General features: G+C 44.9%; 1 protein-coding gene and 1 long non-coding RNA gene across 3 annotated transcripts in view; both read right to left on the bottom strand.

Annotated features, from left to right (window-relative positions):
* Positions 1–1839, bottom strand: part of SLC5A9 (solute carrier family 5 member 9) — a 28503-nt gene extending 26664 nt beyond the window's left edge. For both annotated transcript variants that reach the window (XM_058717453.1, XM_058717452.1), the window contains exon 1: positions 1521–1839. The gene's annotated coding sequence lies outside the window, so the exon portion shown is untranslated. The remainder of the gene's footprint in view (positions 1–1520) is intronic.
* A 9993-nt stretch (positions 1840–11832) lies between these two features.
* Positions 11833–13801, bottom strand: LOC131493509 (uncharacterized). Its single transcript, XR_009252720.1, has 3 exons — positions 13667–13801; positions 13296–13376; positions 11833–12282 (listed from the first exon to the last, which is right to left on the bottom strand). It is a non-coding gene; the product is annotated as an uncharacterized LOC131493509 (long non-coding RNA).
* Positions 13802–18634: the final 4833 nt, after the last annotated feature.

An 18634-nucleotide genomic window follows, 5' to 3' on the forward strand; every position in this document is an offset into this window, starting at 1 on the left:
GGTGCCAGGGTTCAGGACCCTCCATGATGGGTGGCCCTTCCCTTCAATTCCCAGTGCCTATAAACCCTCATCCCCGCCACTAAGCCACGAATGGGAAACAGCCTTCAGATTGTTCCATTCCCAAAAGGACCAACATTGTAGCCAGGGTAGGCAGGGTGGGAAGCCTTTGGCTAAGGGAATGACAGATGGCGAGATCTTGAGCACGAGCCATGAAATACTGATGGTACAAAGTGGGCTGGGACCCCCATTCCACCGTGGAACCAAGAGTTTTCCATGTAGAAGGGAACCTCCTCTCCCTCTACTGTCTGGGTATCCCCATCTCTTCCAGCACCCTAGGAAGCCCCCGGAAGAACCCTGGGCAGGCTCACTGGTACCTCTGGCTGGCCTCGCCCTGGCTGCTTGCAGGTTCTTCCTGAAAAACCACTCTTGGCCAACCTTCCTGCTGAGAACTTCCTCTTCTGAGAACAATATGGGGTAAGGACTAAATTTGCCAGTATGTGCCAGAAATATTGGGTAGGTCACAGCCCAAATATGAGTGCCACTATTATAGTAACTGTAGGAGTTGGCCTCATTATTCCTATTTTGCAGCTCATTGGAGATGTGACATAATTATGGCTTATTTGGATTTTGAATTCAGGCTTGACTCACTCTAAACACTGCTACACACTGTCCTTTTTCTCCTAATCCTATGTCTACGGGGGCAGACACGGAAGATGTATCCCGTCTGATGGAGGGGTAGAAGTCAGTTCCATGTGGCTTCCTCTAATGGGAGCTCTGAGCAGGGCCCAAAGACGGCTGGACTGGGGACGGGAACCCACTGGGGTCCAGATCTGGTTCCAGAGACCTCAGCCCCTTGCCTGCACCCCAGCCCTCAGCCACCCTTCCTTCCCTAGCCACCTCTGCCCTGTCCCCACCACCGCTCTAGCTCTCAGCTCAAATGGCTCATGACCCCCCCCTCCCTGCCACGTGCCTGTGATCTGATCATTTCAAACCCAAATGCAGTTCCACCTGATTGACCCAGCCACTCCGTGAGCACACTCCGTGCAAGGCCCTTTGTCAGGGCTGTCTCACTGCACAGCTCCAGGGACACCTCTCCCCCAGGATGCAGCATCAGTGGTTCCCCCGGCCTTACGGAAGGCTGTGCTCTCTGCAGTGGGGAGACGGCGGTAAGCAAGGCCGGGTCCCGGAGGAGGAGCTCCGTGGAAGAGCCAACCACATGGCCTGCAGAGGCCAGGAGAGGCACTGGCTCCTTCCTGGCATCGCCCCTCCCCCAGCTTCCAAGGGGCCGAGGCTTCTGGAGTGCTCCCAGGTCAGGGTCACTCAGTGGGAAAGGGTGGAGGCCTCGGGTGGCCAGGCTGGATGCTTAATTCCAAGAGGAAAGGATTATTACATAGGAAGAGCAGACAGAGATAGGTGGTGACAGAGCCCCAGGGAAAGAGAAAAGACAGGAAAGAAAAAGAAGAGGTTTACAGGCTCCAGTCACCACACATGTAGTCCTGTCAGACGGGGCTGACCCCTACCTGTGCCGGCGGCCTCACAGAACCTGCTGGGGCCACTCCCAGCCTCACACTCCCAGGTCTGCTCTGCTCTGGCCTGGCCTCTGACAGCTCCAGTCCAGGTGGTGGATGAGACCTGGCCCCTCCCCCAGGGAGGGGGCGGGGGAAGGCCCCAAATCTCTCCCCAGCCGCTGGGCCGGGTTCCAAGGGACCTCAGCTGTCTTTGCTGCTTGATGTTGTCTCAGGAAAAGAGAATTTGTGCTGCACTCAGGATTCTCGGGGGCCCCCAGGGCCAGATGTGGAAGACCACAGCTCAGAGTTAGCTTCTGTGGCTGCTGTGGCCACTGTCAGCCATCTGGCTGGACAGGTTTCCCAAGACGGGAGATGAGGCGGGGCTGGCACTAGAAACTTGGGCATCCTTTGGAGCTTGGGAGGGTCTCAGGATGGGCCACAGGTGTGGCTGGCACACCCACACACATGCCTGTGCACACACACATAGCTAGTAGCTTGTCTAGGAAACACTGTGGAGTCGTTACGAGTACACAGAATCTCGAGTCCTATTAGCGCAGGCTCATTTAGGTGCCTCCATGCCCTGGCAAAGCCCTTCACCTTTCTCAGCCCCCTTTTCTCTTCTGTAACTTGGAGATAGTGACTATCTCACGAGTGGTTGGAAGGACGAGTTAACACAATGGATTTGAAAATGTTTTATAAGCTGCCAAGTACAGTGCCTCTGGGAGGCATCACTGTTAGCTGAGTCCCTGCAGGATTTCAGCCTCAGCCTCAGTCATGAGTCCCTGTGGCCAGACTTGGGGAAAGTAAGAGAGCCACAGATGAGTCCCGGTTCTGCTGCTCACTAGCTACACTGATGGAAGAATTATTTAACCCACTAAACACACAATTTTACATCTGTAAAATGAGGTAATGATATGCTGGAAAAACAGGAGTGAGGGAAATGAAACGAGATAATGTGTATGTAATGCGATGCTGAACTATGAGATGATGGACTATTTCTGTCTCATTTTTGGCTGAAGTCCAAAGGGTGACCCGATCTAACAGGTGCCTATCCTCCCCCACACCTTCCCCCGCCCCCAACCCTCCTGCCGTCTGGTTGTGAGACAGAACTCCTAGGGAGCCTTGCTACCATGACCTTGGCAGTGGGGGGAGCTCAGTGTACCTACTGCCCCCCCAACCACCGCCACACCTCGGCATTGAACACTGCACTCACCCTGAAGTCCACTGGCCCCAACCACTCCTGGCCAGCGACTGAGTGTGGCTGACACTATACCTGTCCCTTCCTGTGGGAGGTGTGGCTCATGTAATGGGCATTTCTGCCTGGAGGACTCCAAGGGCCAGCCAAAACCTTCTTAGACCTGCCTGGGATCTCTTCCTCTTTTTCCTCCCAGTTATTCCTGCTTCCTCCCCTTTGTCCTCTCGTCTCCAGCTGATTTCTTGCCTGTCCCATCCCGTCTCTGTGACAGCTTCTCAAAGGACCCGTGTATGCGCCATCCCTGGCCATCCATCTGCAACCTGTGACAGAGTGGCTGCTCCAGGGCCAGCTGGGGAAGTGGCCGTCGCTTTGGAAAGGGTTGTTAGAGGCATGTGTCCACCCTGCCTCACTTTCCCTAAGGTGGGGAGGAGGCCAGTCCTGTCACCCCCAGCAAGCAACAGACAAGAGTTTCAGAGGGTCTGTGGCAGAGCTTAAATGTGTCCCAGGGCCTGGTGATTTACAGGCAGGAGGTGGTCTAGGCTGGGGGTGTTTTGAAAAGCGGAAGTGGGCCAAGCAGGGAGACAGGCAGGGTCGGGAGCACAAAATACCGGACAGTGACCTTTGGGCTCGTGGTCTGGGCAGACAGGACTAAGGGTCTTTAAGGCCGCCGCCCCCACACTTGCTCTTCCCAGCTCTGCAGACGGCCATCTGACCGGCACATTACTCCTTTTCCTCCCTCCTCTCCTCTGGACTCCTGCGCTAGGGAGCTCCTGTCACAGGCCCTGTGCTCCCAGGCCAGCACTGCCTGCACCACGCTGTGTCCCCCACAGACAGTGGGTGCCTCTGGGGCAGCAGCGGTTCTGACAGGCCCCTGTGACAAAGACCTTGAGTCCCCGGCCCAGAGAAAGTTCACCAGGAGGATGGGGACTTCCTGGCATCAGATGTCTTCTCCGCAGACATTGGTCTTTAGGAGGAACCAGAGCACAATCTAAGAGTGAGGGGCTGGGCCCAAGTGGCAGAAGACAGCAGAGGACATAGGTCTGGCCTAGTGTCCCAGGAACTGTTTCTACTACCAGCACGTTTGTGATCCTCGACACGTAGACCCACATGTCACCATGCCATTATGGGCCCCTGTATCCTCATCTGTGAAATGAGAGGTCATTTCTAATGACCCTGCAACTCTAAAGGGCTATCAACCAAATTATCCACCGAGTCCCCTCTAGCCTTTTGGTTCTAAGAGTCATGGAGAAAGTGGCATCCAGTCAGAGCTGTAGTTGGAAACCAGAAGATTGAGGGCTCCAAGTCTACAGGTGTTAAGGTCAGGCACTCCTGGGCCCCAGGCCTGGCCCTGGCACTCATCAGTGTGTGTGGTTGGCTGGCTTGCTTTCTCTCTCTCAGCCTCAGTTTCCTTATATGTGAAATGGGGCAACAAAGTGTGCCTTGCAGGGTCATCCCGAAGTAGAGGGTGAGTATGTAAAGCACAGAGCACTGGGCCTGTCACAGTGATGCCCTACCATGGTGGTGGGGGGTGGGTTATTGTGCTTATATTATCCATGTGGGTGAGGCGCCTTCATGTGGTATGGACTGGTACTCACCTTAGAACAGGCAACCACTTGGTGACTTCCTTCGTCCTGACAGATTCAAGACCCGAGGGGTCGCAGCTGGGGTTGGGGAGGATGGTTTCATGACGAGTCAATATCACCCCACCTCCTCACATCCTCCTCCGGAAGCAGAGACTGCGGCTACCCAAACAAGGTTCTGGAGAGTTCTCCCATCAGCAGCTGGCCCTTGCTGGAAGACAATAAATGTTCTCTACTGTCTCTCATAAGAAGCTGGTCAAGGAGGTCAGAGGAGCCTGGGGTTGGCAGGTGGAGGCAGAGGCAGCGGACCTGGGCTCACGCTCCAGTCGGCCATCCCAGCTCACCCACCCCACGTCATGCCCTCTCCTGATTCTGGGTAATTGGACACCCCACGGCTGCCTGTTTCCCCCATTATAACTCCTATCAGTTGTGTTGTAACTGCCTGTCTGTTTCTCCCGTTAGGGATTCATGGAAGGCAGAGTTTGTTGGATTCATTTCTGTCCTAGTGCATGGCACGGGGCCTGGCACACAGTAGATCGCCGTTACATTTTCATCAAATAAATGAATGAATACAAATGGCATTAGTTTCCTCCTTTCCCCTGAAAGCTCTTCATACAGTATAAGACTCAAAACCATGCAAACTATCATTAGTGGAACTCCATTTATCAGCTGGGACTAAGTTTGTCTATAATATATACCCAAGTTAAAAGCAGCTTAAACAAGAAACATTTTTTTTTCACATAAAAGTCTGGAGATGGACAGAACAAGACGAGTAAGGTAGTTCACAATTTCTTAAGAGAACTGGAGTCCTTTTATCTTGTTGCCCTAGCAGTTTCCATCTCCTTGTTTAACATGGTCGCTCCAACACCAGCCCCTGCCTCTACGTTCCAGTGTTCTTTCCCAGAAATTGCACACAACATTTCCTCTAATATCCTGTTGCCTAGAACTTAGTAGTGTGGTCGCATCTAAGCTGCAGGGAAGGATGGGAAATGCCATCATTGTTTGGGGTGGCCCGCATCCCAGCAAGAATCTGAAATGTTTTTTACTCATTAACAGAGAAGAATGGATGCTGGGGGATACTAGGGGTCCCATACTTTACAGTCCAGACTGCACGCCATTATCTTATTATCACCTGATTTAAAATGTATACCCCAAGCTGAAAAGCTATACATTTGGAATGATCAGATAATTCTTTTTAATTTCACACAGTGCTATCCACACAGTTTTCATTTTGTAATTTATACATAAAATACAAAGAAATGATGATAATATTATGAACCCATAAGGGCCAGGACTTTGACACGCTCGTTCAGAAACAATCCCTATCGAAAGAAGATGCCGGAGTGTAAAACCTAAATGTTTCTGCCAAGTGAAATTGCCTTATTCTGAAATATCATTTTCAGATTTTACCAAATAAAATAAAGAATAGGGGCACTGTCCTCACTTCACAGTTGAGGGACGAAGGCCCTGAGAAGTCCGTGAGCTTCCAAGACCACAGAGTCTTAGGCAGAGTTTACAGCAAGACTGGGATGGGCACCCAAGGCCACCAGCTGCAAGGTCAGTGCTCTTCCCTCTTCGTCATCCTGCCCCAGGTCTTCTTGGAAAGGGTGGTGGTTGGGTTCCTCCCACTCAACTCCCTCAAGAAACTGTGTGTGCAGTGGGCACTAGGGAGCAGGCCAGTAGGAACTAACCTTAGGGGCACACGACATACCCTTTTAGGTTTATTGCAAACGATAGTATTCCATCGGGGACAGGAGATGGGGTTGGGGAATTTGGGCTGAGCTCCAGACCTCAGGCAGAGGACACTGATGCTTATATTTGGTGTGATTCAGCAGCACAGCTCATTTCAGGCTTCAAGATCAGGAAATGTTAGTTCTCTTTTCATGGAAGGCAAGTTAGGACCTTCAGTTTTCTTGTGGGAAAACTGACACTCTGAGAGTTCCAGTCACTTGCCCAAGATCAGAAGGCAGGTGACTGGTGGAGCAAGAGTTTGAGCACAGGTCTCCCAATGGCTCTGCTGGACCTCCTCCCTTACCAGGTTCTTCTTGGGGGGCTCCCGGGGCCACTCCCACTGCTCTGACCCCTGATCAGTGCTACTGCCCACCAGACTGGACCAGGCTCACCACCTGGATTTCATTTTGCAGCTAGAAGCCTGATAGCCTGTGAGCACCTGTCGGAATCATGTCCCAGCAATTGGAAATAAGAAATCTCTCCAAGGGAGAGATTTGTCCCTTGTCAGCCTTGTAATGCTCTCTCTGCTAGACTCCACTGCAAGTCCTTTCCCTCCCTGCAGGAATTGCCTGAGGAAGCTTACTCATTTCTGTAGAACTCCTGGCTTCTCTGCATCCTGATGTGGCAAATGCAATGGGCAAAATATTGCCTTTTTAGCCTGCAGCAAACAGGATGTACTATATTGCACTGACCTCAGCAAACTTATTAGGGTTTGAGGAAAATCACCTGGCATGGCCTGGGATGGCTTTCTAGCCAGGCACTGACTCCAGTTGGGCACTGAACAATAATGATCAATAAATGGTCAAGCGGTAAACCATCAATCAATCATCAATTAGTTTGTAATCATCAGCATTCACAGCTTCTATTGTGTAGCCAATCCTGCACTTGGCCTGTAACTGGAGAAAATAAAGTGGAGACTGGGTTCCTTCCTTTAAGAAAATTTAGCTGGAGAGCATAGAGGTAGGAATAGAGAAAAGAATACGGGATTTGAAGTAAGACAAAACGTAGGTTCAAATGACAACAGCTTATTAACTGTGTGACCCTAAGCAAGTGGCCTCACCTTTCTAAGCTCCATGCTTTGGAGACTTGGCTTGGCTGGTGCGAATGTTAAAGGAAAGAATATAAAACACTTGGCCCAGAGTTTGCGCCGTGCTGGTGATAACTGGCAAATGCAGGATGAATGCGCACAACTATAACTGTTTACACTCATATTGGAATTCAGAGAAAGGGGAGAGTCATATGTGGATTCTCTTAAAAGCCCTTGGTTTGGAGAGTAGTTCACGTCATCCCCTTTGGGTCTGAGGCCATGGAAAAGTTGCTTTTCTCAGAACATGCAGTACAGGCAATGGCCACTGGGAGGAGGAATAGGACAAATTTTAGCATCTACCTCACTGTTCCCCTAGGCAGGGAAACCACAGGGTGACTGTCTTTCTCGTGCCCTCCCATCCCATTTCACCTTGTATTTGAACCTAAACTTCTACATACAATATCTGTAAATAGATGGGGACTCATGAGGCTTTTCATTTTGCATTAATATGTCAAAAGTTCCTCGACATGGAGGAACCAGAGTGTTAGAAAAATCCTTTGATTCCATTTTCTCTACTCTCAATCTTGCTCTACATTTTTTCCAGTTGTCGGTGTAGCTCTCCCAATATATCTCTGAAAATATACAAACATCTACAGTTCTTTTATTTCTCAGAACTTTTGGAAACTCTCTGGAACACTGTGACTATCTCTGAAATATTCTGAAGCTCCTTGAACTGCTGTGACTTCCTATAAATCTCTGAAATCCTAAATCTCTATGTGCATTTTTCTTCTGGATTTCTCTACCCTTTGAAACCACACATTCTCTCTGAGTCGCAGCGACTGTCCGTCCATCTGTCTACCACAGCTCATTATCATCTCACAAATGGATATTGGGCAAAACAGGTGCTGTTTGTGACAAACCATCCTCACTCACTAGCTTCAGGAATTTGCTCACGTCCTAGCTCAAGGCTACACCTTTCCTAGTTCGGAGGAAGGTGGAGATCAGATCCCTTCCCACAGGGATGTTTCAGCAAGAATTGGAGCCAGAGAAAAGGGTCAGGTATTTGGAGTCAAACTAGGCTTGATTCTCTGGTCTTCATCTTACTATTGTGTGACCTTGCGAATGTTGCTTCTGTCTCTCCAACTCTCTCCTAATCTAGTGAAAATAAGCATGCGGACTGGAGTTGCCATGAGGAACAGAGACTGTAAGAGATAGGTGCAAGTGCCTGGTGAACGCCCACAACTATCATGACTTTAAGTATGAGTTCAGAGGGTGGGGAGATTTGTGTGCGTGTGTTTCCTAAACCCTTGGCATGGAGAAGAGGTGTTCAGAGAGTCCACTGCATTTCAGAAATTGCTTTATGTGAGCCCACAATATTGCCTTCTCTTCAGATGCTCTTCAGCTTCTCTCTTGCTCCTGCAAGAGTTACTCTTACTCTTTGTTTTTCCTCCAACTTTGAGGTATAATTGCTAAATAAACGTGTAATATATTGAAAGCATATAACTTGGTAATTTCATATTATTTACATTGTGGAATGATTCTCAGAATCAAGTTAATTAAAACACCTGTCACTTCACATAGTTACCTTTTTTTGTTGAGAACGCCTAATATCTACTCCCTTAGCAAAGTTCAAGTATACAAGACAGTATATTAACTATAGTCACCAAGCTGCATATCACACACTCAGAACTCATTCATTTTACAACTATAAGTTTGTATCCTTTGACAGACTGCTCCCCATTTCCTCAATCCTCCAGCCCTTGGCAACCACCATTCTATTCTCTGTTTCTATGAGTTTGACTTCTATTTGGTTCCACATACAAGTGACACCATACAGTATTTGTCATTATCTGTCTGGCTTACTACACTTAGCATAATGCCCCTTGGTTCATCTGTGTTACCACAAATGCCAAGATGTCCTTCTTTTTTTAAGACTGAATAATATTCCCACATATATCATACAATATGTTTATATATATTTATACATTGTATAATATAAAATATATTTAAATTTATATAATATACATATAGATCACTTTGGGTAATATGGACATTTTAACAGTATTAATTCTTTCAATCCACAAATGCAGCACATCTTCTCGTTTGTGTCTTTTTCAATTTTTTTCATCAATGTTTTACAATTTTCTGCATATAGATCGCTCACCTCCTTGGTGAAATTTATTCCTGAGTATTTTTATTCTTTTTCATACTATTGTGAATGGGATTATTTTCATAGTTTATTTTTCAGATAGTTTGCTTTTAGTGTACAGAGATGTGGCTAATTTTTATATGTTGATTTTGTATCCTGAAATTTTACTGAATTTGTTCATTGGTTTTAACAGTTTTTTGGTAGAATCTTTAGGGTTTTCTTTACATAAGAAATGTCTCATTTGTAGAGACATTTTACTTCTTCCTCTCTGATTTGGATATCTTTTATTTCCTTTTTTACTGACTTGCTTTGGCTAGGACTTCCAGTAGTATATGAGTAGGTGAGATTAAGAGTGGGTACCTGTGTTTTGCTCCTGATCTTAGGGAAAAAAAGCTTTCAGCTCTTCACCATTAAGTATGATATTAGCTATAGGCTAAGTTCAAGGTCTTTATTACGTTGAGATGCATTTCATCTGTACCTAATTTGTTAAGGTACATTCCATTTATATCTAATTTCTTGAGAATTTTTATCATGAAAGAATGTTGAGGTACATTCCATCTATACTTAATTTGTTGAACATTTTTTTTAATCACAAAAAGATGTAGAATTTGTCAAATGCTTATTCTCCATCTGTTGAGATGATCATATGATTTTAATCCTTCATCTTATAAAATGTGTATTACATTTATTGATTTGTGTATGTTGGGCCATGCTTGTGTCCCAGGGTAAATCTCACTTGATCATGGTGTATGGTCCTTTTAATATGCTGCTGAATTTGGTTTGCTAGTATTTTGTAGATTTTTACATGTTCATCAGGGGTATTGGCCTATAATTTTCTGTTCTTGTAGTGCCCTGTCTGACTTTGGCATCAGGATAATGAAGGCCTCACAAAATGCGTTTGGAAGTGTTCCCTCCTCTTCTATTTCTTAGGAAGAGTTTGAGAAGGATTGGTATTAATTCTTCACATATATATGGTAGAACTTACCAGTGAAGCCATCTGGGTCTGGGGTTTTCTTTGTTGGGAGATTTTTGATAACTGATTCAACCTCCTTACCCATTATTGACTTGTTCATATTCTATTTCCCTGATTCAGTCTTGGTAAGTTGTATGTTTCTAGGAATTTACCCATTTCTTCTTGGCCTATCTAATTTGTTGGAGTATAATTGCTCACAGTGGGCTTTTATAATCCCATGTATTTCTGGGATCAGGATGTAATATCTCCTCTTTTGTTACTGATTTAATTTATTTGAGCCTCCTCTCTTTTTTCTCAGTCTGGCTAAGGGTTTGCCAATTTTGTTCATCTTTTCAAAAAACTCTTTAAGTTTTGTTGACTTTTTCTATTGTCTTTCTAGTCTCCATTTCATTTATTTCCACTCTGATTTTGGTTACTTCCTTTCTCCTAACAACTTTATGCTTAACTTGTTTTTCTTTTTCTAGTTACTTGAGATTGTTTGAGATCGTTCTGTTTTCTTACTGTGGGCATCTATGTGTTGTTATGAATTGCTTCCTCTGAACAGGTAGTATTAAGAGTTGGACACAAGGTGAGGCAACAAGCAGATCTCAGCCTCTTCGCCCGCTGTTCACCTTTAGTGGCAAAGGGTAAAGCATTTGGAGGCACTTCACACACTGCCTGTGTGTGATCCCATCTGCCTGCAGGATTCAGCATTGGGTGGGGAGTGTTTGGGCAGCTGGAAATCTGAGCTGTTGTGGGACAGTATGTCTCTGTGTTTAGTCTTTAGTGTGGTCCAATAGAATATTCTGCTATGCCGGAAATATTCCAAACCTGTGCTGTCCAGAATGGTAGCTATTAACCGCATGTGGCTATTGAGCACTTGATATGTGTGACTGAAGAACAACAATTTTAATTACATTCATTTAAATATAAATAGCTATATATTTTTTAAATGCCTTGAGGTCATTTCCTCATGATCCAGCCATCATGAATTCAGGGTCATGGCCTTGAATGGCATTGCCAAGGTAACTTGGAGATGACTCCCCTCTGTTCTTGCCCTTAGATGCATGGTGGCCTCTTCACATGTGTCACCGCCTTTAAATAAAGAATGGTACTGCCCTCTGTCAAGAACACTGATGTGAATTTCAGGGGTCATTTTGCCTTCTCACAGGAAAACTGTGCAATTCATGTACTAGTGAGTATTTATTCCAGAGAGTTCTCTCCCATCCTCCAACTAAACCAGTTGGGAGTTGGATCTGAAATCAGCCCAGTTCCATGTGCTCTGCTCACTGTGGTGGGGAAGCTGGCAGCTGAGCTCAGCCTGTCTGCCTACTGGGACCACCTGGAAGCTTCACCTAGATCCCTCTGCACTGGCACCATCAACCTTCTTCCTGGTTCTTGATGCCAAGCCTTTCCTGACTTTGGAAGTTTGCTCTCAGACAGCAGCACGATTCTCTCGGACGCTCCTGTCATCACTGCCTTCTCCTTGGTCTCTCAGGTTCCAGCTTAAATGTCAGTTTCTTGGAGAAAATGTTGATGACCATCCATTCAACATTTCCCCTAGTTATACCTAAACTGTCTTCATAAGATGTATCACCACATTATATTTTTTTTAATGCCTATTTATTTTTGAGAGAGAGAGAGAGAGAGAGAGAGAGAGAGAGAGAGAGAGAGAAGACAATTGGGGGAGGGGCAGAGAGAGAGGGAGACGCAGAACCTGAAGCAGGCCCCAGGCTCCGAGCTGCCAGCACAGAGCCCGACGCGGGGCCCGAACCCACGAACTGCAAGAACATGACCTGAGCTGAAGTCGGACGCCCAACTGACTGAGCCACCCAGGCACCCCGACTGATATTTTTAATTCCTGTCCTTATATCCTCTCATGGCCCACTAACACGTGAGCCATGCAGAGTTTCTGTTTTATTCCCTTTTATAAATTCTCATTATCGTCTCCAGGGATGATAGTGCCAGAACGTAGTAGTCACTCTGTCCATACTTAACGAAGGGACCACTGTCCAGAGGCGGCGTGTGGACTGCTATGTTGAACAATAAACGGTCTTCACTTATCGAATATTCCAGTTGCTTTTCTCAGTGTCCATTTGGGGTGGATTAAATATGGCCACAGGTTTTTTTGATGCTCTTTCTGAAAAGAGAAGGAATGTCTCCTCTTGAAGCTGTGTGTTCTGTGATGGCTTTGCCCAGTAGAACATGGCAGAAGACAAGCTGCAACCTCTTCTGGGTCTATTTTAAGGAATGAGCAACTTCCATCTCAGCTTTTGTCCTTTTTTTTTTTTTTTCCTTTTTCTTTTTTTGGTAACATTCTTTCTGGAAGCCCTGAACTGCCGTATCTGAAGCCTGACTGCCTTGACACCACCATGGTAGAAAGGCCACGTATTGACAATCTAGCTGACAGTCCCAGCAGCCTTCCAGCTTATTCCACCAAAGCACCAGACAAGTGAGTGAAGCTGCCTTGGGCCCGTTGGACCATCCCACCAGCTGAATACAAGCGACCTCAGTCTTTGTCACGGGGAACAAGAATTCCTGACCCACAAAGTTGTGAGATATGGCAGAGTGGTTGTCATTTTAAATCACTAGGCATCGGCATGATTTGTTCTAAAGCTGTAAATAACTATGACCCACTCCTCCCAGCCTCTTAATTTTTGCTCCTTTCAACTCCACCACCTTCATTCCTGACTCTGCCAAGAATTTTCATCCCTCTCACCATAAGGAACCTGAATTATTAGACTTAAGACCTGATGTGCTCAGGAAAATTTGTGGATGGTTCCAGCTCACAACAACTCCTTTATCTGAGGTCCTCCTAAACTTATAATTCACATTGTCGCATAAACGACTGTGGTTTGCTCTTAAGTAGAAGTGATATGTTTATTATGATTTGTCAGTGAGAATTCGGGATTCCCGAGGGGAGACGTTAGATGTTCGCCTCTCTCTTCTAGGCACAGTGTTGTAGGGCTGTGGCACGGAGCTGCGGTGAGAAAGGCAGTAAAGCAATTTCTTAATTGTAAGTTGCTGTAACACTCATTTCTATTGTCAAAACTAGAAGAGAAGGGTGGAATCTGAAGATGAACTTTCCCATTTACCTCCAGTATCATTCTTTAGAGACACAACACATCATAAAAAAGGAATAGATGTCCCTACCTGAAGCGAGTACTACTATCTGTAAGCAAAGAATGGCCACAAAATATCCAGATACAGAGGGAAATGGGGGCTCCATCACACCTAGAAAATAAAGTCGTAATTGTGGCATTAGGCAGCAAGAATCACTGTGACACAGAAAAGAAGAAAAAAGAAAAAAAGCAGAGACCACTTAGAAATCCTGCCTTTTGAGAGAATTCCCCTTGACGGGCAAATGACTTAGTCAAACCACAGGTGTCAGACCCACTGAGATTATCTCTTTTCCTCTTTCCTTCCTGTGCTTTTACTGTGGCTCATTACCTTTAGCAGGTGCTAAAAGACAGCTGCGGTGCACAAGAGCATAAAAGGTGTGCAGGGGCACCTGGGTGGATCACAAGGTTAAGCATCCAGCTCCTGGTTTTGGCTCAGGTCGTGATCTCACAGTTCGTGAGTTTGAGCCCCGCATCGGGCTCTGCACTCACAGTGCAGGGCCTGCTTAAGGTCCTCTCTCTCTCCCTCTCTCTGCTCGTGCTTACTTACTCAAAAAAAAAAAAAAAAAAAAGTGTGCAGAACCCAGCTCTGCCCATCCCCACACTCGCTCAGCCCCTTCTGCCCTTGGCCTAGGCCACATGCCAGATGAACATGCCAGATGTTGCTTCATTTCCTAATGGGAACACTTATATGCCCTCTCCTTGGTGGGGGTGGACGGGCCAGCTCTAGCAAAACCTCCAGAATCCCGCAGTTACGGTCAGGGTCTGACCTGCCTGGATCCATGGAACTTCTGGTTCAACCCACAACTTCCACACTGAAATGAAACACTGCAATGTGGAGGTGGGATCTCGATTCCTCAGCGGCTGCACAGAGGACCTGGGTGAAATGTCTCATATGCTAAGGTGTGTTAAATGTGAGATAATCGTGGGTCAATCAGATGCAGGAAATCGGAAGAAGAAAGCAGATAAAGGCCTCTACTTTCTTCCTTCATTTTCTAATTTCCCCTTCACTTTTGCTGCCTATGGTTGCAGCACCCCTCCAATAAACTGTCAGAAATAAGTTTTGGCATATGCCTTCTTTCTCGGTATCCTAGACACAGGAAAAAAAGATACTGCTAAGATATGGGGTATATATTAGCGGGCTGAACTGGGGGACATGTATATATTTAGTTCCATATACTCAACAGTTAAGCTAGGTTTGGTTCACGAAGGGCCTCAAGCCGGCCAATAAATAAAACGTCAGATTTTACTTGCTGGAAAACACAGAGTGCTTAAATGCAAAATATAAACTGTGTAATCTATGGTGAAATTTCTGTTTTATATACAAGAACATCAAATAAGGAATTAAAACAGAGAGAAATTACATGGTCGAGATCTCTTGCAATGGTCTAACATACCCATTGAGAGAGAGTGGGGTTGGAAAGACTGTGACAAAGCAATACCACGGGAGGAGGGTAGCTGTTTGCAAAACCTCAACTGATGAAGGGCTCATATCCTGAAGATATATATTTTGAATTTTAATTATGCAGATTATTTTTTTATTTTAAACACTTTTAAAGTTTATTTACTTTGAGATAGAGACGAGCGAGCAGGGGAGGGGCAAAGAGAGAGGAAGAGAGAGAATCCCAAGCAGGCTGTGCGCTGTCAGCACAGAGCCTGATCCAGGGCTCGAACTCACAAACTGGGAGATCGTGACCCGAACCAAAACCAAGAGTTGGGTGCTTAACCAGCTGAGTCACCCACGTGCCCCTCTGCAGTTTATTTTTAAGGCAGATAAACCAAAAGAAAAATAAGCAAGGCACCTGAACAGTCTCAGCGTTAAAAAAATACCCAAATAGCAGCAAAGATAAGAAAAGGTACAGGCAGATACTATGAATCGGAACAAGGCATATATTAAAACCATGATCCCCATACCCACCGTGGGTATAATGGAAGAGGCTGATAGTACCAGGGTTTGATGAAGATGTGGGGTAATGTGGTCCACATGTTCATGGCCAGTGACAGTGAGATCGGTGGAGCGATATTTGAAAGCACTTTGGTATCTTCTTCCAGAGTTAAAAATAAACACAGCCTGTGACCCAGAAATTCTACTTCTGGGCATATGATCAATAGAAATATATGTACATATGCACAAGAGACACGTACAATAAACTTCATGACACCGTTACTGGGAATAACTGAACTGGGATCAATATAAACATCCTTCACAGTGAGCCCACGCCTATAACCCCAAGTAACATCAGCATCCATCTGATCGTTCCACAAACAGAATGTTAATAACTGATTTTCTGATTAATCAAATTGTTAAAATCTCTTACCATTTACAATAGTTCTCTCAGGGATATTCTCTCAGGTTTTTACATAGAAAATCATATTTTTCTGAATAATACTTTGTTTCTACTTCTATTACAAAGTCACTGGCATTTCTGCCAGCAACAGAGTTAGCACATAGAGCTTTTCAACACTATCATTTATTAACAATAGCAACAAAAATATAAAGTCCTCAGGAATAAGTGTAACAAAAATGCAAACCTTGTATTCATTAAATTATGAGATTTCGATTCTTCCCCCCTTTTGATGAATCTACAGATTCAGCACAATCTTAGCCAACTATTTTATGGCTATCGATAAGCTGACTCTAAAGTTTGTATAGCAAGACAAAAGATTAAGAACTGCCTGCACAACACGGAAGAAGCAAGTCAGGGGACTGACACTACCTGACTTCAAGATCTACTATAAAGCTACAGCACTTAAGACTGCCTGGTATTAGTGAAAGGACAGATTCATAGAGATTAATACATCAACTGAAGAGGATAAAGAGCCCAGAGATAGTCTCATACAAATAAGCAACCGATCATTGACAAGGAAGTAAAAAAACTCAATGGGGGAAAGGATAATCCTTTTTAACAAATGGTGTTTGAACAATTGGATGTCCATATATGAAAAGGAAGAAAGAAGAAAGAAAGAAAGAAAGAAAGAAAGAAAGAAAGAAAGAAAGAAAGAAAGGGAGGGAGGGAGGGAAGGAAGGAAGGAAGGAAGGGAGGAAGGAAGGAAGAAAATTACACACCCACACCTCAAAACCAAAACAAACAAAAACGTACAGACAGTCCTTACTAAACCATTCACAAAATTAACTCAAAATGGATCATAGACTTAAACGTCAGATGCAATACTATAAAATTTCTAGAAGAGAAAAATAAGAGAAAAATCTGTGTGACCTTGAGTTTAGCAGTGAGTTTTTCGATACAATGCCAAAAATATGATTCATGAAAGAAAATTTGATAAATTGGGATTTATTAAAATGTAAAACTTCTTTGCAACAGATGCTGTTAAGAAAACGAACAAGTCACAGCAAGGGAGAAAATATTTGAAAAATACATATCTGATAAAAGACTTGTATCTACACATTAAAATTAAAAATAGAAGGCAGGCGGGGTGCCTGGGTGGCTCAGTTGGTTAAGTGTCCAACCGGCACAAGTCATGATCTCTCAGTTCTCAAGTTGGAGCCCCCCATTGGGCTCTGTGCTGACAGCTCAGAGCCTGGAGCCTGCTTTGGATTCTGTGTCTCCCTCTCTCTCTGCCCCTCCTCCCCCATTTGTTCTCCCTCTCTCTCTTTCTCTCTCAAAAATAAATAAAACATTTAAAAAATTAAAAAAAAAAAACAAGAACAGGGTGTCTGGGTGGCTCAGTTGGTTAAGCGTTTGGCTTCGCGTCAGGTCATGATCTCGAGGTTCATGAGTTCAAGCCCTGAGTTGGGCTCTGTGCTGACAGCTCGGAGCCTGGAGCCTGCTTCAGATTCTGTGTCTCCCTCTCTCTCTCTGCCCCTCCCCTCCCTCAAAAATAAATAAACATTTTTTTTAATTAAAAGAAAAGAAGACAGTCACCCAATCAAAAAATAGGCAAAAGATCTGGACACCTCATCAACAAAGACACATGGGTAGCAAATGCACATAAGAAAAGACGCTCATTTGTCACTGAGGAAGTACAAATTAAAGCAATAATGAGATACCATTATGCACTTATGAGAGTGGCTGAAATCCCCCAAACTGACAATATCACAGGGGAAATCTCATTCATTGTTTTCAGGGATGCAAAATGGTACAACTACTTTGGAAGACAGGTGGTTTCTTAAGAAACCTACACAGTCTTAACTATATAATCTAGCAACTGCACTCCTAGATATTCATCTAACTCACTTGAAAATTTATGTCTACACAAAAACCTGCACAGAAATGTTTGTAGCAGCTTTATTCATGATTGCCAAAAACAGGAGTCACCAGTTTTTTTCAATAGGTGAAAGGATACACAAATGGTGGTCTGCCCATAAATTGGAATATCATTTAATGACAAAAGGAAATGAACTATCAAGCCATGAAAAGACATGAAAACTAACCCTTGAACGTATATTGCTAAGTGAAAGAAACCAGTCTGAAAAGGCTACCCACTGTCTGATGTTAATTATACGACATTCTAGAAAAGGCAAAATTCTACAGACGGTAAAATAATCAGTGGTTACTGAAAAATCAGGGGGAAGAGAGGAGGGATACAGAAGTGAAGCACAGGGGATTTTTAGGGGAAAATAACTATTCTGTAGGATACTTCAGTGGTGGATACGTGGCATTATGCATTTGAAAAAGCCTAAGAACTTTATAACACAAATAGTAAACTTCAATGTATGCAAATTAAAAACATTTAGGAGGGGCGCCTGGATGGCGCAGTCGGTTAAGCGTCCGACTTCAGCCAGGTCACGATCTCACGGTCCGTGAGTTCGAGCCCCGCGTCAGGCTCTGGGGCTCTGATGGCTCGGAGCCTGGAGCCTGTTTCCGATTCTGTGTCTCCCTCTCTCTCTGCCCCTCCCCCGTTCATGCTCTGTCTCTCTCTGTCCCAAAAAAATAAATAAAAAACGTTGAAAAAAAAAATTAAAAAAAAAAAAAACAAAAAAAAACATTTAGGAGGTCACAGGTGCCTGAGTGGCTCAGTCAGTTAAGTGTCCCACTTCAGCTCAGGTCATGATCTCACAGTTCGTGGGTTCAAGCCCCATGTCAGGCTCAGAGCCTGGAGCTTCCTTCGGATTCTTCGTCTCCCTCTCCCTCTACCCTTCCCCTGCTCACTCTCTGTCTTTCTCTCTCTCTCAAAAATAAACATTAAGAAAAAATAAGAAAAAAATTTACGAGGTCAGATAATCCAAGGAAAGAATATAAATTGTGACAGGGGAATCTAACTGTATTGCGAATGTATGAAACAAGGGGATGGGTGGAAAATGTACCCGAGTTACCTGAGTAACTTTGCAAATCAATGGAGTCTATAAGTTCAAATGTAAAAGGAACTACAGGTAAGCACTGAACTGTCATTGATGAAATTGTTTCCCAGTGG

Source organism: Neofelis nebulosa, chromosome 2 (genome assembly GCF_028018385.1).
Source record: "Neofelis nebulosa isolate mNeoNeb1 chromosome 2, mNeoNeb1.pri, whole genome shotgun sequence".
Lineage (NCBI taxonomy): Eukaryota > Metazoa > Chordata > Mammalia > Carnivora > Felidae > Neofelis > Neofelis nebulosa.